General features: G+C 39.1%; 1 long non-coding RNA gene across 1 annotated transcript in view; it reads right to left on the reverse strand.

The window, feature by feature from the left end:
- Positions 1 to 24,263, reverse strand: part of LOC142361669 (uncharacterized) — a 621,016-nt gene that overhangs the window by 269,431 nt on the left and 327,322 nt on the right. The window lies entirely within an intron of this gene.

Here is a 24,263-nt window from a genome sequence, read left to right on the forward strand (position 1 = left end):
TGGGATAAAAGTGGATGTTTGTTTCTTTAAAAAAGCAAGATAATCACTTATAGGATATCTAAGTTAATTAAATGTACCATGTGGGGGAAAAATTAACTACAAGGAAAAACATATGGATAATTATAAATGAGATTCAAATACTAATTATAGTAATACAATTTCACTTAAAACTCACAAGCAATTTTATTGAGCCTATGGGAAGACGAAACATAGTCTGCAGTTTTAGAAAATGGTAGCATTGTCAGAAGAGCTATCGCAAGAAGTTCACAGCCCCAGTCTAACCCTCAGTGTTTTCTGCTTCTAATTTGCTCATCTGAGTGAGGCAGTTAACCACAAACCCACAAACAGATGTACTGGTACAAGAGAGACTGAGTCAAACAGCATCATAGGAAGACAGGACTGTAAAAGAATCCTAAGATGTCTTTGTAAATCAAGCAAGTACCTTGTGAAACTATACTCTAAAGGTAGATCCATAGACGAGTTTCAGATATGGTGGTAAATTGTCTGTACTAATACTTCTTGGCTGCCTGCATCCTGATGTGGAGCCTGTAACGTTGAGTTACAACAGCATCTCAGAGTCAGATGCAGAAAAGGCAAATGTTAACCTGAAGAGTTTATGATAAACCCTCCACTTCACTGTCCCCTGAGAACATCCTGGGGCTCTACTTAGATGTACTGGGTCTGCCTGAGAGTTCATTTTCTTCGTAGCAGTCAGTACGGTGCTGTGTTTTGGATTTGTGACCAGGATGACCAAAGGGATATCCAATACCATATGATGTTATACTCAGCAACAAAAGCTGCGGGAAGGAAGAGGAAGGCGGTGGGGGTGGGGGGGGCAGGGTGGAGAGGGTGTTGGAGTTTGGAATTATGCCATTTGTCTTCCCAAGTAAACAATACATGTGAGGAAGCCCTGCTTTCCTGGAGAAGGCTGAAAAACTACCTGCTAATAGGAAGTAATGAACAAATTCCTTAGTTTCCTTTGCTTTATGTATTGAACTGTCTGCAGTTTGAGGCACAAGTTTTCTCTTTTACCCTTCTCATCCTCTCCCTATCCCACTGGGACAGAGCAAACTGCTGTGTGGGGCTTAGCTGCCTACTGTTAACCCTCAACATTATGTCAGATCAATTTACTCAGGAGTCTATTCTCTCTGAAGAGTGGCCTAATCATTGGTCGTGGTCCCTCTTCCAATCTCCCTCTCTCCCTGCTGGTCCAGTTCATCTTGAATTAATTTACTGAGAAGAAGAATTTCAGAAAAAAACTTTTCCCCGCTCTTTTTTGTGCATGCAGTCCATGTCTCTGTCTGATTACTCAAACTCTCCATTTGCAGAAGGACTCATGGACAAGTTTCTCTGAACAGTGATCTTCCACAGCAAGTGCAATAATGTGCAAGCAGACCTGGGAAGGAGCTCTGAATCTTTCAGGCTGAGAAAGAGAGCTTACCTGCAAAGCAACCATTTTATGAAGAAGGGTATCATCTTCTTTTTTTCAATATTTTTAAGTGACAGTATCTTTGGCACTATGCTCTGCAGAGACCCTAGTCCTTCCATTGATAAGGTTAGGTTTGCTTTCGTAGACTTCCCTGAGGGCCTTTTATGCAAGAGACTGCCTCAGTTGTCTCTGTATGGGCTAAATTTGGTGGCAAACACTCACTTCTTTACACCATGAAACCAGTGGACACCCGCAGAAAGATAGATAAGCACAAATGCACAAATAAGAGAGGTGCCTGCTGAGTGTGGGTGTAGGGTCTATTTGCTCATATGTAGACATCTATAAGGAAAATAATCATCTTAGGCTCCCATACAGTCCAAAGAGGTAAAGGATAATTTGTCACATCCTAAAATAGATGTTTAAAAGAGACCAGGCAAAAAATATCTTTAAAATTCTTCCTAAACTTGAGACAGAATAATATGAGGCACTAATATCCCTAATATCCCTTTTTTCTGATCTGGCCTCAACTTAGGTATATGAAGGCTGTATTTCGTGAATTTCTGAAGTCACCTACATATACAAATGATGTCACAAATCACTGTTAAAAAGAGCCCCAAAACAAGTACACTTAAAACTTGGAGGTATTTTAATTCCAGATGATGAATTACATTTGATGAGAGTCTGCATTTTATTTACTAAGAGGATGAAATTTCTCAGCTGAACTTTAAATGCAAACCCATATTTGATGGCTTGTTTTAAGTGTCTTACCCAGAACAGCATTTAAGCTTTAAAGAACTGAAGGCCTTCTCTAATGTCCCTGGGACCTCAGTTTACAACATTAACGAATTGTTGGCTTAAACAGTGATGCTTTTCTGAACTGCAAGCTGAAATCCAAGTGGTCCTTTAGGGTCCACGTCTCCCTGATGCAATGTGTCAGCACTGCTGTTCACAGTCGGTGATGGTTTGGTGTATATACAGTAGCAAGGGCAAAACTGACCCTTTGTGTGACAGTCACAAATCATATTTACTGTAACGTGCACTGGTAAAAATAGCAAGGTAAATGCTTCATTGTCAGAAGAATCTGAAACACATTGTTGAATATTTGTTAACACACTAGATCTTTGTATCTTGTGCAAAAACCTCATGGCACTAGCTCACACACAATGTTCAAACCTCACTTCTTCATTCAAGACATGCATGCAGCTGTATTTCTAGCCTACTCTTTCAACTGCACATTCATCAAGAGAAGAATATTTGGGAGTCATGGGGGAATTACGCTTTCCTCAATCAGATATTTTAAAAACAAATATTTCCCACAGATAAAAAAATGAAAAAAAAGCAAAAACTTCTAAACACTTTTAACAGAAAAAATAGCTATGCAGCATTTTCTGCATAATTGTCACTGAAAATCCCTGAGCAAGCTTCAAAACAAGCCAAGATTTGTGTGTTACATTCCCCCCTTTTTTAACGCAGCAACGTCAGAGTGTCAGTGTATTCTGTAACATGCTGTGAACTTCCATAGAAGGTTTCACAGGTTGGAGGGTAGGGAGGTTAATGGCTTCTAATAAAGTCGTATTACAATATGATGAGATTTTGTTTCTAATTTTTTTTAAACCTTCTCAAACAAAAACCAGATAGCTGTGTGGTTTATATCTTAACGAACTCACTACTTCTGAGATGTTTTGATGAAAGTGGCTAGCTCTTTGTTTTTTTGAAAAAATACTGACACTAATATGACAATCTCACCACTGTCTTCCTCTTAGCATTTCCATGAGTTTAGTTTTGCTTAGTTTTCATTTGTATCATTTAATTACTGAACCACAGGGATTAAACAGAATATTGCCAACAATTCACCTGTGTGTTGACCTGTGTCCTCTCAGAATCTCTCTATTTCTGTGCAAAGGTCCCAAGTGACAGAGACATTTTTACCTTTAGTCAGAGTCTCGACTAGTGACTCCTTATCGCCACTTTTAGAAAATGCATTTTATTTGTAGTTTGAATTTATGCAGCTTTCAACTCCCAAACATGGGATTGGGTAATCCTTCAGTCTCTTAAAGGACTTCTGTTGTCTTCTTTGAAAAGCAGCCTGTGGAACAGACGTGTTATCTACTGTGCCAACAAGGCTTTTATTTGGACACTATTTTTCACCTAGCATATCAAACTTTCTATTTATGGTGTCATTTAAATAACTGCCAGTGAAGAGAAATGGTTGCTCGATCAAGGCTAGTAAAACTCAACTTGGGGAGAACACTTTTTATGACAAATTTTTAAAATCTAAGAAGAAGAAGACGTAACAACATCCAGAAGTAGGAAAGGGAAACTATGTAAGCTAATCTGAGGCTAGAAATAATGAAGAGAATTTACCACTAAGACAATTAATAAAAGCACGTCATGCATTTTTCAGCACTAGAGATCAAGACTGTATACCTACTTCAACACATGGAAGTGCACTTCGCAGAATTATGAGCTAGAAACAGGAATGATTGGATGGAAATCTGTTCCTGTGGTGTCATGAAAGCAAGTTCGATAAACAGGCAAGCCCCTTTTCATCTCCAGTTGTTCAAAGAACTACAGTAAAAGAGGATAAAACTGGATGGCAATGTAACGTACAAATAAACCTGTCACAATTTTAATTTGTCAAATTTGTTTTTTTCTTTTCCTAATAAAACAGGTATATTTAGTCATAAAATGACCAAAGAGAGAAACAAACAACATAATTTCATGGTAAGATTAATGGAGTTTTATTGTTAAATTACATATGTCTGGATGGCTACAGGTAGTCCCACACAACTATCACTACAGTTGCAATATTGACTTTGTCTTTTTTACACCAGTAAGGATGAAATCTTTAAACTACAAAACACTGAATGCCTGTTTAGACTGTCGAATACCCCACTGTCAGTGTTGTGAGGGAGATTTTGCCCCAGTTTTGGGAAGGCTGGTAGAAAAAGAGATAGCGAAAAGCTTTGTAGAGCATTTTGCTTTAATAGATGCTTTTTGTAGAGTTACTTAAAATGTACTTGCTACTGAAACAAAGATGGGTTCAAGAAATCCACAGGAACTTATTTTCAAATCTGATAGGCCTTCTTGGAAACGGAAACAGTCTGCAGTTATTTCTGCAAAATTCTGTCTGTTTAGATTTGTTTAGTCCTTTTTCAGTTCCTTGCACTGAAGGAACCTCAGAAAGAGCTGCCATCCAGTGCTGCTGCAGTCTATGGTTCTCCGAGAAGAAAGTTTGTTCTGATATCTAAGGGCAGAGACACTACAGTGCTGCTGTAGCTTCTACACATTGCTAACCTAGATCCTCTGACAGCTCACTGAAGTGTGAGGTCCCAAGCTAAACTATACAGATTGTCAAGACAGAACATCTGGAGCATGTACGACAGATCTACAGATTCATCCCTGTTACAATTTTCATTTTCATTGAAGCATTAACCTCCTGAAACCTTCTCCTATTTCTACCCACGCATGCATAAGAAGGGTGTCATTAGCCACCCGATTTCATACTGGTTTTTATTGCTGTTTCTTAAATGTTTCATACGGTACAACTGAATGGACAGAGGCATCCAGAATTGGCACCTGATCCTCTGTGAACTAGATGAGAAGAAAAAATCTTAATACTCCATTCCACAGATTAGGTTTTATCAAGACTATCCAGCTTTTATTATTGCCAGAAAAGTTATAGTCTTGTGAAAAGCCATGTCAAAAATGTGTTATATATCAAAGCAACTTTTAACTTTACAAGCATGTTTAAAATTATGTATGCACTGGGGAAATTAATGTGGAAATGATTCATTTGAAGAAGTTGTGTTTGATGATGAACCTTGAGTTTTACATTCTGCTGATATCTAGCGTCAGACAGGTGAGAAAGCACATCTTTAAATTATTAAAATGTATTCTGTCACGATCAGTCCAGACATAAACAGCTCTTAAATTAGCCAAACAAATGCTAACTTGTTTAAATGGACCAAAATCTCCAGTCAGTCAATTCTCTTGGTTTGGACCTTCTGTGTCAACTTGATGTGATAAACCAGGGTGGGATGATGTCGCACAGAAAAAAGAGTGCAGGTCCCTATGCAGTGATTCATCTCACTTATTTATTATGAAACTGTTTAAAGAAAAGAAAGATCACCGAACTCTGCATGTCATTTATCTCAGTTCATATCTCAAGAGGATAATACTGGTTCATATTTATCCTTCCTTCATGAGATACAAAAACTCCAAAGTTTTAGGGAAGACCAGAGATTCAGTCAGGAATCCTTCTTGAATTAAAAATCTTATTTTATAAACACGGAGGAAAAGGTATTACATAAAAATTGTGATATAAACTCCCCAAAACATAGAATGAATTGCATAAATATGCCTAAATGAAATGTATTTTGGAGGGAATTTCTTCTCCAGTGCTTGTAAATTCAGAGTTAACAAATATGAGGACTGTTATGGCAACATAAATAGAATATTTATGGTTTATGGGTCTGGTTCTCCCATCCCTCTTATCAATCTTCTGTAAATGTAACTCTTGATAGGTAAAACTAGTTTAAAGATTTTAAAATTTTCAAGATTTTCAGAAGAATAGGAAACTTCCAAAAGTTGCAAAGAGCAGCAAGTGGAAGAAAAGAAGGTTATCAGGAGTAGTCAGCGTGGATTCACCAAGGGGAAATCATGCCTGACCAATCTGATAGCTTTCTACGATGACATGACTGGCTGGGTAGACGAAGGGAGAGCCGTGGATGTTGTCTACCTGGACTTCAGCAAGGCTTTGGACACAGTCTCCCATGATATCCTCCTAGGGAAGCTCAGGAAGTGTGGGCTGGTTGAGTGGTCGGTGAAGTGGACAGAGAACTGGCTGAATGGCAGAACTCAGAGGGTTGTCATCAGCAGCTCTGAGTCTAGTTGGAGGCTGGTAACAAGTGGTGTCCCTCAGGGGTCAGTACTTGGCCCAGCCTTGTTTAACTTCTTCATCAACGACCTGGATGAAGAGTTAGAATGTACCTTCAGCAAGTTTGCTGATGACACCAAACTGGGAGGTGTGGTAGACACACCGGAAGGCTGTGCTGCCATTCAGCGTGACCTGGATAGGCTGGAAAGTTGGGCAGAGAGGAACCTGATGAGGTTCAACAAAGGCAAGTGCAGGGTCCTGCACCTGGGGAGGAACAACCTCATGCACCAGTACAGGCTTGGGACGGACCTGCTGGAGTGCAGCTCTGCGGAGAGGGACCTGGGTGTCCTGGTGGACGACAGGTTAACCATGAGCCAGCAGTGTGCCCTTGCTGCCAAGAAAGCCAATGGGATCCTGGGATGCATCAAGAAGAGTGTGGCCAGCAGGACGAGAGAGGTTCTCCTTCCCCTCTACACTGCCCTGGTGAGGCCTCATCTGGAGTACTGTGTCCAGTTCTGGGCTCCCCAGTTCAAGAAAAATGAAGAGCTACTGGAGAGAGTCCAGCGGAGGGCTACAAGGATGATGAGGGGACTGGAACATCTCTGCTACAAGGAGAGGCTGAGGGAACTGGGCTTGTTCAGCCTGAAGAAGAGAAGGCTGCGAGGGGACCTAATAAATGCTTATAAATATCTGAAGGGTGAGTGTCAGGAGGATGGGGCCAAGCTCTTTTCAGTGGTGCCCAGTGACAGGACAAGCGGCAATGGGCACAAACTGAGGCACAGGAAGTTCCGTCTGAACATGAGGAGGAACTTCGTCCCTCTGAGGGTGACGGAGCACTGGAACAGTCTGCCCAGGGAGGTTGTGGAGTCTCCTTCTCTGGAGATATTCAAGACCCGCCTGGACAAGGTCCTGTGCAGCCTGCTGTAGGTGACCCTGCTTCAGCAGGAGGGTTGGACTAGATGACCCACAGAGGTCCCTTCCAACCCCTACTATTCTGTGATTCTGTGATTCTGTAATCTTCTGTTGCAATGAGTTCACTTTAGTTTTATATGCTCAAAAGTTTTCTAGGCACTTGGAATCACAGTTTTTGAAATCTCTATAGTAAATATTAAAGGGGACAATGCTGAAAAAATGTATCTGCCTTAGGCAGGCCAACAAATAACTTCACTAACCTTCTGTCCAAGATTTGAAAACAAAAATGACAATGCCAAATCTACAGCATGAATTTGCTTCTGAATAAACTTACAACAAAATAAATCAAGAGGAAACCCTAAGGACCATATTTAGTATTCAAAGATGCAGAAGAAGGGACTATTTCAACTGAGTTACTGAAACAGAATTTGTGATGGGGGACTTCTAACCTCTTCATTTTAAATAACTGCACTTGTTATTTTTTCCCATATTAAATTAACTGATTTCTACTAGGTCTTTCAACATCCATTCATTTCAGAAGTTTGTGTAAGTAATCACAGAGAGAAGTACAGATATCTATGCATATTTTGTATAAAAATGGCTAATAGAAGGACCGATGCTAGCTTAAAATGCCATTACCTATCTACCTATATTTTTGCCATTGTTTAAACATCACTTTATAACCCGGTTATTCACAGCCTTTTGTAAAAAATTGCATACATTGGAGCCTTTACCGTACAGATACTCTACATCTTGGAACTGGGAGACTACGGGATTTTTTGATGCAAAGACAAACTCAGCTTGCAGGAACAGAAAAGAGAATTGCTGAAACTATTGCTTTTGTGAAGCATTTTCAGTAAAGACACTGCTTTGTGATTCAATCCCTGCCAAAAAGGGGGTTCTATTTTTTTTTCCGTTTCCTAGAGAACCTTGTACACTTTTCATTTCTAAGTAAAATGACAATTTTTTTTGCTTTGTTATTACTACTTCATGGTTCCACATCTTAATTTGCTAAGCATATGCTCCTCTGATGAAGTCAGCAGATGTTTCTTCTCTTGAGCTCAGCCTGCAAATGTCTCAGCATTGTTAAAAGAGCTATATGCCAGAAATGCTAACTAAACTAACCATGTAATACAAACAGATAGAACCTTTATTGGTCAAATTCCCAGGTTATTTTTATTATTTCATAGCTATCATTAATCTTATCAAAAATATAACTGTGGCTTCAGAATTCGAAATTCTCTTTGTTCCCAGAATCAATGCATCAGAATTCATCTTTAGGATGTGATATCATTAATTATCTCAGGCAATTTAAAAACAAAAAACCCAGCTGCATTGTTTAACAGGTGACTGGCCAGAGTCAGGCTCAACACACTCCCTAGGGATATTATTTTTTACATCATTTCTGACCTTGCACACTAGGCCTGTCACATCTTTCTTATCCCTATCAATACACTAAAGTATGTATTTAACATTTCAACCCTCATTTCCCCAACCTGTTGTATTCCCTTTGGGCTAACAATCTGTATGTAGCTGTAGTAGCTGGTGAAAGCATTTCACTGCATTATTTAGTATTGTTTGCTTTGTCTGAGTGCTGGAGAGAATATTGATGAGCACGACTGTTTTATTCATAGCACTAATTCAGAAGTCATATCTCTTCATGTACCTGTTTTACAGTTGGTGACTATGTTCTTTGGGATTTTTAAGCAATATTGTTTTTCAAAATGGTGTTCTGTCTTACACAAGCCACACATGAGTGTAAGAAACAGTAGTTCATATACTTACCTGCAGAAGAAGAAAAGGATGACGGGTTTAACACCTTCAAATATCTTCATTTTTTCTCTTGAGACACTGACATGCAGTAAGAAATTTCTTACCAAAAGTTCACTGAAGATTTGCATTTTCTTTCTTTGCATTTTGGACACATAGGTACTGATGGTCCTATACTACAAGTTCTAACTTCAAGAAAGCCATATTTATTTCTAATTCTAGACACACTCCCTGAGACCATGAGGGGTGTATGACTGACGATACGTTCACGTCCATGATTCTCTGGAAGACTGGATTCTCCACCTACTACAAGAGATGTTGCATCCCTTCCATCACCTGTATCATAACCTGCCAGGTACACTTCAACATAAGCCATATCATTCTGTCAGGGCCCTTCTAATCACTCCTGAGGTTCTACCTGCAGCTCTGGTTGCTTTACAATGTGCATGGCAGATGGCAAGCATAACCTCAAAAATGACATGTATCACAACGCTTCAATCTATGCCATAATCCTAAGGTTTGTTCGGCATAAAAATTAAGGTTATTATAACATATCCAGAATCTAGCCTCACACGTGTTTGACTTTCTTTAGTAGTCCAGGAAGGTTATACTACAGTGGAGGGGAGCAATAAAAGGCAGATGGACCTTTATGAATACACAGAAGGACACCTAAGCAGTGTTCCCTAGAACCAGGTAGAAATAATAGTTTCTAAAAGTGGAGACACCTTATTCACCTCATTCACCAGCAACCCTGTTTGCCTTTGTTCTCAGTACTGCTGAGTACCTATAGCACAATTTAGGCTGGTTTTATGTTAGCCTTTCCCTGACATTTAGCTGCTAGGTTAGCCATATCTGCAGAGAAGAACAAGCTAGCCCTCCAGTGAGCATTTCTCTCTCTACTGTCGTTAGCTTTTTTTGTTTGGTTGTGTGGTTTTGTTTGTTTTTTTCCTTGATTTTATACTCTATTATTGAGACAAACACAAATGAAGCTGCCATTATTTGATCATTTCGTCACAAAACTTAGCAAAGTCTGTATTTTAGAATTAGCAAATGTCCTTCAAATCTTGATGTACATCTGACATTTTTCATTGATCAGGACTTGAAGACGTCCAGCTCTGCCTGGAGAAAAACAATTACGTATGCCAACAGAGAAATTCATGTATCTTTCCTAAACTTCTAGTAAGTTTAAGTTTCAAGAAGAAACCTCTCCTAGGGGATCACTATCTTATTTAATTGGATGTTGTGGTAGGCTAAGATGAGAACAGTTGAGCTGAAGAAAGAAGTCAGAAAATCTTCATGAAAAGGCATATTTTTTCCTGCACCTCTAGGCACCTAGCAAAATAGAGCTCTGATCAATAATTAAGGATATAGGAATAGATTTGGCAGAACTAATAAACAGTATTCATGTGAAAGGTACTGCACAAGATATTGTTCTTTCTTCTTGGAGTCATTAATGGACACATACTTTGTTCCTCATTCGTGAGATGTACATCGATAATCAACCCACTCATGAAAAGAAAACAATGAAGCCCAACATACAGTTAAATACGCAATATTTCTTCTATCATAAAAGATTGCACATTGCTAGGAAGAGAAACCATCAACAAGCTCAGAAATGACAAATACAATTCGGTTTATTCACAGAGAGATGAGCAGTTCACTTTTGGCAGTTTCAGGTTATTGAACTGAAGCAAATGGACACAGTTCCTTTCAAAGCTAAGAAATGGTGTTTGACAGGTGATTAATATGACAATCAAAATAAGCACATTAAAAAAAAGCAACACAAAAATTGGGATTGCATGAGTCAAAATTTTTACGCTACTTCTAACCGTGTAAGTCAAAGGTCAGAGTTTGCATTCCACTGGGTTTTAGATGGGTGACAAAGATCTAAAGTGAATAACAATGAAAAATCGTAGGGGAAGGAAGGTTTGGTCATCATGAGATTAATTCCTTTGACAAGTATAATGTTTTCTATAACCTCAGTTTCACGGTCGAGCATTTTTAGTATAATGAACTTTCTATAATAGATGTTAAGGAATTCCTAGACCATGTGTGGTAGAAATAAATTTTGATAAAATACATACTTCACCTCATATTCACAGGCAATTAAGAAGACAACTATTTTAATACACAGGGGCTTACACATATTTAATACTCCAAATACAAAAAAACCCAAATAAGAAATTTTAATTTATTTTTTATTTTCTTCTGTGTCTCTTCAAAGATTACAATATACACTTTTTTAGGGGTAGAAATTGAAGATTTTTAGTGATAATTTTATATCTTGTAATGAGTATTTCAGCTCTTTAATGACTTGACTGCAGTGTAATTAATGCTAAATAAAATAGATCCCTCTAGCATTTTACTTATTAGCTGTAGATTGAAAATAAGATCAAAAAGATTATGCTGGCTGATATACTGGGTAGTATGACCTTGACCCTAGTAAGTGTTGATACATATTATCCACCAGCACCTACATCTGAGAACAAAACTGACTTTTTTGTTTAGTCATTTCTATTATTACCTGGATCTTCATCTTCAGATGTTCACTCTCTCTATGGCTTGACCATAATCCAACTGCTCAACAACTGAGTTACCTGCATCTTATTAACTAGCATCTCAATTCACCTCTGCTGGGATCTGAGACTGAAATACTAATGACAAGAAGAGAGACTCACCCAAGCATCTATTACTACACTACAAGACAAATAACAAAAAAGATAAGAAAGCCAAAGGCACCTACATATAGATAAAATTATAGAACTATTAATACAACTGGAACCTTACCTGAAGTCAAAAGAGTGGTAATAAAGTATTTTGTTCCTATGAAGAGTTTTAGAGAGGTCAAATAATTTTTGCATACAATAATGTCACATTCTCACCCAGTACCATGAGTCAATGGGTGTGCACCTTACAGACTGGGTGGGGGGTTCACTACTTACAGGGATGGGACAAATTGTGGGGGGCTGGAAAAATAATCTTTGGCTTGTACAAGACTTATCATGGGATATTTAGGAGAGCAATTAAGATGGGGAAAGAGAGTTATCAAGGTAAAAAAAATGTGGGGAAATAGAGGGAGAAGAGGGAGAAGAGCTGGTTGCATATCAACAGGCTGCTAGTTGGTGTGTTTGTCTGGCCATGCCCTGCAGCTGGTAGGTGCAGCTGTCCGTATTCTCACTGAACTCCATTTCTAGCTGTTTTCTCAGGTGAAGGGCTCTCTGTTCTGCCTGTGTGTATGTGTATGGGTCTCTGAGTACCAGTGAATGGAGTGGGACCAGGGGTCATAGAGGCCCATGTGTCTGTGCTGTCAACTAGAGTGACTAGAGCACATGAACATCATGTGGGTGTGTACATCAGTGGATGATTGCCAGCAAGCATCAAGCCAGATTAGCCAACAAGTAGGACTAGGCACTCAGGAACGAAGTGTTGAGGTGGCCATAAGTCTGGGCTGGGTACTGAACGGACCCAAGGGGCTGTGAGCTGGCTGCTGGAGGAGTCCCATTCCGTGACTGTGGTGTCTGAGGGCCAAATGGGAGACCCATTTGTATGTTTATATCCCTGTGCATGAGGCAACTGGAGAAAAGAGGATCCAATAAAATCTACTTTATAGCCTTATTCAAGATAATTTAATACAGAGACCCACAGTACAAGTGCACACACACATGTGTGTGCATGAGCAAAGCGGTGTCTACCAGCAGCTGGACTGGGGCTGCAGCCTCAAAAGCTCATCTGTTCAGGTACCAGCAACTGAGGAGACTGGAATCAAAGGGCAGCTACTGGGCTTGACAGAGGTTCTGACCCCGGCTGCTGAGGGGGATCCACCTTGCAACAGACCTTCATCCTGATGAACCAGACGAAGGAACAGGATGAGACTGTTTGTGTTTGTGGGTGCTGAGTAATTGTATGTGTGCCTTGCCATGTGTGTGTGCGCAGACGTGTATTGTATACATCTCTTTGTGTGTATACCTATAGGGAACACACACTCAGCAGGGGTTCTGGCTAGAGTTGGTAACAGGGAGCTGTGACAACCTAGTATCTGTTGGTCTCCTACATTTCACAGCTTCAAACAGAATGAGCCTGGCTCATCCAGAGCTACAAAATAGATTTAAAAAAGGATATAGAACAATATCAAAACCTGTCATCCATTATGTCTTCACTAGGGTTTTTTTCTTCCTCATATAGCGTGGAAGTTTATGCTCTGTATGGTTTAGCTGATCCTTAGTTCTTTAGGAGTGGAGATGTTTCTATACAAATTAGCTATAGAAAACAGATGTTGATAGTTCTTGGAGCCCTGTAGCCCTGTAGTACGGCTTTTCCACTCTGCATAACAGGCCATAAGCTTCGTGCTGAGTTTGCAAGGCCTCAGGACTGAGAGTTATCAGGCTTGCTCTGACTGAACTTTTGCCAACCTGCTTAAGCTTCACTATAGTGGCTTTAGCTGTTAAAACGATTTCTCTAGTAGACCATGTGTCTGCCTATGTGTAGTTTGTAATACTTTCATTTATCTTTGCATGATACAACTATAGTTTTACATAAACAGAAATAATAAGCAGTTATTCAATGTAGAATGAGATATTTATGACTCTAACCCAATGATTTAGAGAAATACAAGCCTAGTAGGATAGCAGAGACCTTGAGAAGGGGAGACACAGGACGTGGCACAGAGGATTAGAGACGGGATGGTAAGAGGTGGGCAGAGCTGGCATTAGAGACAGCTCACCCACAGTGAATTAAACAAATACAGACCTGGAGCTGGGCAAAACTGAGTTTAGGGGTGACAGAGACAATGAAGCCATATCTGACAGAAGTACCTAAGTAAATTTGGATGTAATGTGGAGCTGCAGACAGATGAAGAGCTAGGTGTAAAAACATGTTAAATAAGCATCTGAAAATGGATCCCAGGTGGTTCCTAGGACAAGGAAGAGGAAACCATCAGCATGAACATTATATTCCTCTTGATAAAGGACCCCAGAAGCTGACTGTTTGCTGTAACACTCCCTAAAACAACCACTAGCAGAATAAAACTGCCAACCTTGGGACCCAGAGGAGCAAAGGAAGGGTGAGAACACCAGGGCAAGGAACAGAGAATGAGAAGTGTGTGCATAACAGTTTTAACTGCATAATTCTTTCTTTTTCTGTAACATTTAGGTCTCAATAAATAGCATTTCCTGGATATGACTGTTGAGATTTCACTTACATAAAAAATAAATTCTTGGGTTTATACATATATTGAAAAAGTGTGCTTACTCTTTTCCCATAAACAAGATTTTGAGCCTAATATTCTCACGTGAAAGTTACTAAAATTACTGAATTATACTGGCTGGAATGAAACCTGCATTATGCCCAAAACAATAATGCATGATTTCCAAAAAACTGAACCAAAGAATGAAAGAAATTTAATCTTTTAAAAGCCCCATGAGACATATAATAGTAATACAGAAGCACGCTACGAGCAATATTTCTCATGTAGTGCATCACTGGTTTTAAATTTGATCTAGAGGCAAGATTTTCAACTCATCTTTAACTAAGCATCAATTTTATACACGTAATTTTGCAGACACAAATAACTACAGAAGCATTTTATGCTTACTGTGATACAAGGAACAAAAACCAACTAAGTAACTCGTGTAAATCATAGCAAAAAGAATACAAATATAAATGGAGCAGGCAATAAACACTGGGCCATGGATAACCACAGGTTTAGGTCGTTCAGAGCTTTTAACAGAGTGCACTTTCACCTGAAGACAAAAGCTGCCAGTGTTTTGCTTCCACTTTTGAAAATAACTTTTGGTGGAAGGAGATTTAAGTTACCATTCCTACTTTGAAATGCAATCACTAATCATGTGCATGTTCTCCATTTATTATTATGCAAAGTAAAAATGGGTAACTAAGTGAAATGCAGAAAGCAATGATAATTTCTTTAGACTGATATGTTTCAATTCATATTTCAGTTCATTAAGGGTATGTCAAAAGGAGTTATTCAAGCTCAGCTGAAGGTTGGTAGCATTTTGAGAAAAGAAAGGCAATTTCTTCATTGAATGTCTCTGCTTGATCACTTGTACTAACCTGATAATATTTGTTACTGTTCAATAGGTCTCTGTGCAAGTGGTAGAAACTGATTTCCTGGTCAAAAAACAGCTCACCTACCCCTGTTCAGCATACTTTTTTTTTTGCCTTTTTTTTTTTGTGTGTGTGAGGATATGGTCTGAAGAAGGAAGAAGTGATTTAGGGATTTGAACAATTTGTCTGTGTAAACACAGGCATCTTCTGCCATTTGAGATGCTCTTGCTTCCAGTCATCCCTTAGGGGATGCATAAAGGGTCTAACCTAAATCTTGTCTATTATCTGCCAGTCCACATGAATGCCTTAGATACACCAGGATACCTCTTAGCACGACTTAAAATGTCATTATATACCTCTGTTTAGGCACTTGAATTACTCTCACATGGTCTCAAATCACTTAAAACAGGAATGAATTACAGCTGACATGCTCAGAGTAAAGCCCTTGGAAAGTTATTATTTCTGGAGCTAAATACTAACCGGGTTCTAAACCTAAACTCCCTGCATTAGGAAAGATGCCAGTGAAATCACGAAAATTATGCAAATAAAACCTGGATCATATCTTGGAAATCTAAAAAAATGATTTTCAGGACGTTTTCCTTCATTGGTGATCTTAGAGGTCTTTTCCAACCTTAATGCTTCTGTGATTCTATGGACTATTTCAATTTTTTGTGTTTTTGAGTGTCACTGCATTGCTCAGAGTCATAACTGTCTTATAGCCCTTTTTCTTGCAAAGCTTTCAAACAAACAACCGTTCTTTTTCCTGCACTCTTTCTCTCCAGAAGTACATCTACATATATTTTCCAAAGCTACTATCTACCTCTTTGCACCTCACCGAATGCTCTTTATCAGACATCTGTTGCTGTACTAGGTGATGTCAGTGTCAACAACTCATAACTTGTATGCAGGTGGCCAGGTGAACATAAATACATGTTTATAACCCTCCACTGCAAGCTCAGAGGAACCACCCTAGATGTGGACTGTAAGACTGAAATTTCTGCAGGGGTGCCTATCCTTGCTGTAGGTTTGAGAGAAGGGTTAAATAGACGTGAGGTGCAAGTACTGTGCTCTTTTTAGTATTATTATTACCACTGTTATACCTAATCTAATAATACCTCAAAGTATCAAGGAAAAATCAAGACTCAGTTTTATACCAGCCTACATATGCAAAATAAGACCCAAGTTTCCAAACCTTATCCTTGAACAAGGTAGAAGAATAAATGTGTGAAAAATAAAGCCTTAAGAGTTCCTTTTATACTCTTCAGTCAGGAACAAAGAATCTCAGAGTTTAAGAATGTGAAAAAAAGTGAAAAATGTACCTGAAATATATGTGAAAAAATGTATGACGTGGTTTGGAAATGAACATATGAAATGTATTTTTTCTGGAACAGTTATATCAATCTTAAGTTGAGAAAAACCTCATATCCATTCCAACAGTGAAAACTGCATTGATAAATCAAGAATTATTTTATTTTATTTTATTTTATTTTATTTTATTTTATTTTATTTTATTTTATTTTATTTTATTTTATTTTGTTTTGTTTTATTTTGTTTTGTCTTATTTTATTTTATCTTTCAGCTGAATCTCTCAGTAGGAACCTGGGTCTGTGAGTTCCTACCCATTTGGTCTAACAACCAAATATTTCGTCCCTGAAGCATAACCACTTAAATTTACTCCTTTTTTATACGTTTTTGTCTGAGGCCATGAATTGTGGTAAAGCACATAGAAAAAGGATTTTGTCTTTTTCAAATGTGACAGATTGACATAAACAACATGTGCACCGTAGTCAATGTGAATGGATTGATGTAAATATTCACATGTTCATCTCATAAGTAACTGACTTGGTAGCAAACGTTGTAATAATTTTCAGCAGTGCAAAATGTCTGGAAAAACTTAATGTTGAACAAAAACACACCAAACAAAAGACAACTTTGTATATCAGTCGAGTTCATGGAAATACTGTATTTGTTGTAGTCCCCACTGAAAGCAGTAGTTGATCTTCTGCCAAAGTCAACTTGGTGACAATTTTCTTGAGGCTAAAATGCATTGCTATCAATTGCAGCCGAGTACTGTGTCCAGCCCTGGAGCGCTCAGCACAGCAAAGCCATGGACCTGTTGGAGCGGGGCCAGAGGAGGCCACAAAAATTATCAGAGGGCTGTAACACCTCTCCTACAAGGAAAGGCTGAGAGAGTGTGGGCTTTTCAGCCTGGAGAACAGAAGGCTGTGGGGAGACCTTAGAGCAGCCTTCCAGCACTGAAAGGGTGCTAATAAGAAAGATAGGGGCAAACATTTTAGCACAGACTGTTGCTATTGGATAAGGAGTAACGGTTTTAAACTAAGGGAGGGTAGGTTCAGGCTACATATAAGGAAGAAATTTTTTTCAATGAGAGTGGTGAATCACTGGAACAGGTTGCCTGGAGAGGTGGCAGACGCCCCATCCCTGGAAACATTCAAGGTCAGGTTGGACGGGGCTCTGAGCAACCTGATCTAGTTGAAGATGTCACTGATCACTGCAGGGGTTTTGGACTAGATGACCTTTAAAGGTCCCTTCCAACCCAAACTATCTTATGATTCTACGATTCTGTGATCTAATACTTGTTTTGCCACCCTTATCCCTTTTCATTTATGAGGTGTCACATAGGAATTATCCCTCCCTATATCTTTCATAAAATATTTTGGTGCTACTTATTGAGTAATATTGGTCATTACCGTAAAATCATGAATTGTGATTGTCTGGAAGAGAATCATCTTCATTTCACTTGTTCTGTTCTTCATTCTAGTGATACATATGTCTCCATATACCTAGGAAATAATTGGTTTGGAAATCTCAGCACAATCTCTATTTCATTTTGAAAGAGGGAAATGGTTCTTTTGACTACCTATCTTAAAAACTGAAATAAAACTTTTGGCTGCTCTGTCGAGACATCCTGAAGAGCATCATGAGTGTGTTTGCTTCTTTCTAAATGTCATAGTACACCTGGATGGGCCACATTCTCAGCTGGCACAGGCAACCTTAATTCTCATGAAATCAATGAACCTGTATTTGTCTATGCCAACCAGGAATTAGAAAACTGCTCCTCCAGTCAGTAGGTATTTGAGAACAGCAACATCAATGGACGCAGATATTTTTATGCACCTTAAATAAGTTCTCTGTATTAGAAAACATATATTTTCTGATTGTTTTACAAGTAGGAATGTATTTTAACCTTCTCACACAACTCCTTTCACAAACAACAGGTAGGAATCTGTACTGTATAGAAGTCTACTGCATAAAAGGTGTTTTAAAAATGCACAAGTGTTATAGACTGTTGTGAGATGATACATTTTAAAAAAAGAAGTTTGTATGTGCCTTCTAAAGTAATCACCTCAATTTACCCTTAAACTTTTGACTACTTTTATTTTTCATCGAATTTTAGGCAAATTCTTCTTTGAGGGGTTAAAGATTGCTTATCTTGAAAAGAAGTGCACAAAGTTAGATAGAAAAAGAGTGACAAATGCTTTTAATGGCTGGGAAGCTGGCTTAGGGCATCTTGTCCCTTGCACCAAGCACATGCTAAGTGGTCTCAAGTCAGTTGCTGTGACCAGGAGAGAGAGTTTGTAGTCAAGAAGGGAAAGAAGGAAATTATATGGTGAGAAAAGTGCCCCAAAAGGACTTGAAAATGATGTAAATGAATTCTGAAAGCTTCAGTAATGACCCAGACCATCACGTCCTTCCACTCAGAAGAGAGGGGAAGTTTCTGCATCGACAGGCTTTTTTAAATGTCACATTTGATAATAATACGGAGGTGCAGGATTTAGTGAAAATGCATAAATTACATCTCAGCTGTGTAGACGAAAGTGGACTTGTTCTGATTTGCATCCTGCAAGGACCACATCAGTGTAAATTGTGCAAAATGCTTAAATTAGGCACTGTTGCAGAGCCTGAAATTTAAAACCCCTGAATGCTTCAGAAGAGATCATGAACAGGTTTAATCATCACTAACTCTGAAGTATGTGCAAACAGAGCGGAAAAGCAGCATCTGTCCACTGACAGATATCACCACACATTGCCAGGCAAAGATGTCTGAGTGGCTTCTGAACCAGCTCAGCCAGAAGGAGCAATAGGATGTTGGTGTGATACCTCACCCAGAGAAATTAAAGCCTACAAAATTATCTGGGGACGTGGGATCATTTAATTCAGCTAAACTGCCTCTGGCATTCCAGCTAGCAAAACAGGACAGTTTGTGTTTGGACTAACAATAGTTCTCAGTACTCCAGTTATCTCATATGATGTTCAGAGTCCCAAATGCACATTCACTACCAACTATACATTGAGCTGTTTCAACCCTTCTTCTGGTTCAATGTATTGCCTATTTCTAGTACCTAGAGCATATTAAGTATAGACAGGTCTAGACAGAAGGAAAAATTACATTTTTTTTTTCCAAGTGATAGAATCTTAACATCTTAGAATGCTTTAGGTTGGAAGGGACCTTTAAAAGCCATCTAGCCCAAACCCCCTGCAGTGAGCAGGGACATCGTCAACTAGACCAGGTTGCTTGGAGCCCCGCCCAACCTGACCTTGAATGTTTCCAGGGATGGGGACTCCACTACCTTTATGGGCAACCCATTCCAATGCTTCACCAACCTCACCGTAAAAAATTTCTTCCTTCTATCTAACCTAAATCTACTCTTCCCTTAATTTAAAGCCATTCCTCCTCGTCCTATCGCAACAGGCTCTGCTGAAAAGATTTTCCCTGTCTTTCCTATAGGCCCCCTTCAGGTACTGAAAGGCTGCTTTAAGGTCACCCCGCAACCTTCACTCCTCCAGGCTGAAAACCCCCAACTCTCTCAGCCTTTCCTCACAGCAGAGGGGTTCCAGCCCTCTGATCATTTTTGTGGCCTCCTCTGGCCCCTCTCCAACAGATCCAGGTCTTTGCTGTGCTGAGGGCACCAGAGCTGGACACAGGACTCCAGGTGGGGTCTCTTAGAGGAGAACAGAGGGACAGAATCCCCTCCCTCGACCTGCTGGCCACGCTTCTTTTGATGCAGCCCAGGACATGGTTGGCTATTTAGGCTGTAAGTGCACATTGGTGGGTCATGTCCAGGTATTCCTCCACCAGTAGCCCCAAGTCCTTCTCGGCAGGGCTGCTCTCAAACCTTTCATCCCCCGGCATGTTTTGATAGCGGGTATTGCCCTGACCAAGGTGCAGGACTTTGTACTCGGCCTTGTTGAACCTCATGAGGTTCACACAGGTCCACTTCTCAAGCTTGTCCAAGTGTCTCTGGATATATATCTAATAAAAGAAAACCTGAGTAAAATTATGCAGTTCATGGGAAAAAAATTGTTGACATATTCAACAACCCAAATAGTTTTTCTTAGCATAATCTCAGTAAAAGATAAAAGTTTTTGTTCTATCAATGGTTTTTACAGTCTGACATGACACATAGACAACATGAAATCCCACCTCTGCAATCTAAATGGAAAATCTGTAATATCAAATTCTCATCTGTTATCACCAATAAGCATAGTTCATAAGAAGATAATGAGAATAAACATGCTCTAAAATGAACATAGGAATTCATTGTTCTTTCCCTGATTCAACGCCAGAAATCAGTATTGTTGAAGCTTTTCTTTTTCTTTATAAAAGAAAATAAAAATGATGCGATGGAAAACCATGATTCTAAAGTATTTATTTTTTTCATTCTGGAACAGACTGAGGTGATCCTAACCTTGAGGAGCTGCTCTCGGGGAAGAACAATTAGCCAGGGTAGACACTGCTGGACCAGAGCTGGTGAACTCAGCTAGCACCAAGGAATGTTGAGGATTGCGGAGTGTGAGCAGATAAAACACAAAACTCAGACAGGCAATGGTTATCTGTGGCTGGTGAGGCTGGGAAGATCAGCAACCAGTGAGGCTGGTACAAAGCTGGATCTAAAAAAATCTGAAAATGTCAAAAATCAAATGCTCTGTTTATGGAGAACAGATTAATATGCTTAAGAGTTAGAATTCTCTGAGCCTGGAAAAGAAACTAAGAGAGGACTGAAATTGAAGAAGGAGAAAGTTACAGAATGAGGTAGTGCGTTTAAAAAAAAATTTAGTGACAAGCCCAAGCAATAGAACAAAACTCATGCTGTTGTGAACTGAGCCCCATAGGAAGGGTCAGGTTCCATTTACTTCAATACAGTAAGAGAACCTTGCCCCATATATCAATGTGCTGGTAATATAGTAAATGATCATTTCCATTTTGCAGCAAGAAAACAGAAACAGTGAAGTTAAGCACCCAAGTTCACACCAATAACTATATCCAGACTGCTAGTCTCTTAATGACAAGACCAATGCCTTAATCACTTTTCTTCCCTGATTTCCATTTCTCCATATGCCACATTTTATGACCATAATCAAATCCTTTGACTCATGTGTATCATCATTTAACCATTCATCATTTAAAGTATTTACCTCGCAAAGGATGCCGGAGACAAACATTCCATGAATCATTAAATACTTTCATTGAAAATCATGTCAAACATGACTATTATTATTAACTGTATTAATAATAATTAGTAATGGTCATTAGATAACACATTTGTAGTGCTCATAATTCTTTTCACTAAAAAGCATCTGTCCTTTAGAGAATAACTGCTCAAAGTTAATTGTCAGGTGGTCTTAATGACATCATTTATACTGAGGATATAATAGACCATAAAGTGAAGTTCCCTAAAATGCTAAATCTTCAGTCTAAAATGTTACACTTACAGAATCACAGAATCACAGAATAGTAGGGGTTGGAAGGGACCTCTGTGGGTCATCTAGTCCAACCCCCCTGCCGAAGCAGGGTCACCTACAGTAGGCTGCACAGGATCTTGTCCAGGCGGGTCTTGAATATCTCCAAAGAAGGAGACTCCACAACCTCCCTGGGCAGACTGTTCCAGTGCTCCGTCACCCTCAGAGGGAAGCAGTTCTTCCTCATTTTCAGACGGAACTTCCTGTGCCTCAGTTTGTGCCCATTGCCCCTTGTCCTGTCACTGGGCACCACTGAAAAGAGCTTGGCCCCATCCTCCTGACACCCACCCTTCAGATATTTGTAGGCATTTATACATAAGCTTTGTATTTCCAAGACAAGTTTAAGACAGTAATAATAAGTGCTTAACAAATGATAATCATATAAAGGTGTTTCTTGCTTTCTGGAGACCTATAGGGATGTGTCACTCATTGAAACCAAATCAGTAAAGTGTAATAAATGCAGCTCAGGTATCAGATAAAGTATAAGAGATACAATAAAAGATTTTCGCCTGAAACATGGGCATAGAGCACTGAACAGCAATATAAATACACAGAGGGATTAGAATGTAATTGTCCTGTGGAACAGGACTTGGTTTTTTAGTATGATTTCCTCTGTCCAAATAAGCTCCAATTTTGCATTGCAGCAAGAAAACTTCTCCTTTAAGCACCATCAATAAAATTTCCAGCTGACCTTTTCACGCCTTCTATAAGGAAGCTAAATGTTACTTGCTTTTCACATTCAATAAAAACTATTACTATTTTCTAGTTCAGTGCATATCTGTGTTATCATGGGGGAAAAGTCACTTTGCACTGTGTGTTAATCTTGCCTTTAAAGTTCATTTCCAAGCTTTTGGGTTGCTAAATGTGTTGCCTTGGTTTATTCAGGAGCCCCAAGTCATGTGTGACAGACTAACTTAAAGTTCATCTGAAGGTCTTCAGATGTTTGGGCCTTCATATCCATTTGCCATGTTTTGCATTTTTAAAAAAATAAACAAAAGTAACCAGAGAATATTTTTCGTTTAGCATAATGCTAGACAGAATGGCACTGAGTTTCAAAAAAATGAATGGTTATTCTGGACAGAACTTCAACTGGTGCAAAGTAATACAGTAGCACTGACTTCAGTAGAGCTATTTCCCAGTTAAGAATAATGGGACACTTCTGATGTATCTCTGAACAATGATCCCAGTCAACATTTTCAGTGACTGGAGTCTAGTTGTGAAGTTTGAAAACTCTTTAGATAATACCACCAACTGTATCTTCCTCATCAGATTTTCTTTAGATGAGATGCTCTATTAGCCTCCTGAGATCTTCATAAGTAGCACCTTACATGTGAGCATCTTTCTAAGCAGAATACTCATGTATGTAAGAACACTGATGAATTATGGTTTGTTTGTTTTTTTTTTTCTCTGTCCAGACAGCCATTCATAGCAAAGTAAGGCTGAAGGCGCAAAGTGTTAAAATCTAAATCACAAAGTCATTAAATTATAGAATGGTTTGTGTTGGTCGGGACCGTTAAAGGTCATGTAGTTCCAACCCTCATGCCATAGACAGGGACACCTTTCACTAGACTAGGTTGCCCAAAGCCCCATCCATCCTAGCTTTGAACACTGCCAGGGAGGGGACATTCACAAGTTCTGTGGGCAACCAGTTACAGTATCTCACAACACTTCGCTTCAGAAATAATTTCTGCCTTATATCTACGTTCTTTCATTCAATAGCTGTTGCCCCTTGTCCTGTCGTTACAGGCCTTGGTAAAAAGTCTCTGTCTGTCTTACAAACCCCTTTATATACTGGAAGAACACACTAAGGAGTCCCCAGAGACCCACACAGATAAGGTAAACAATGCTTTTACATTCACTGGAGCCAGGATTCCTCTCCTATGGACCATTAGACTGTAGATACCTATTTTTCAGCTAGTTGCCCTATATTTCCTTTGTACCAATGAAAAGAAATAGGTGTCTTTAAACATACATAGTTTTGATGTGTATTTTTGGCTGAGATAAATCATACTCTAGAAGTGCCTATATCTCTCAGGGACTATAAGAGAAATCATTATAACTAGCTTCCACCCTGGAAGCTCTTCCTTTTCATCCCTTAGTCCTCGAATGTAGGTTTCAGAAAAGTTAGAAACTATAGAAAACTCCCTTCTTTACTGGAGCTGTCAGAATCCTCTTCCTGCTCTATAACAGGAAGTCTTTTAGAGCTGTTTATTCTAAGTTTGTTATAAGGAGGCCTTTGACAGTTTTAGTGGAATTACAGTACTACTCAAAAGGTGTTATGCACTACAATATTTTATGTAAGCACTGAAAATTCATCTTTCAGGTTTGTAATAAAGACATTCTGTCTTACGTGCCGTTAAAATACCACCCCAATGAACTATTTGGACACTATTTCTATGATACACGATGTAATAAAATATATGAAGAAGCTCTAAAAATTTCTTAGAAGTA

This window comes from Opisthocomus hoazin, chromosome 1 (assembly GCF_030867145.1).
Source record: "Opisthocomus hoazin isolate bOpiHoa1 chromosome 1, bOpiHoa1.hap1, whole genome shotgun sequence".
NCBI classification, from domain to species: Eukaryota; Metazoa; Chordata; class Aves; order Opisthocomiformes; family Opisthocomidae; genus Opisthocomus; species Opisthocomus hoazin.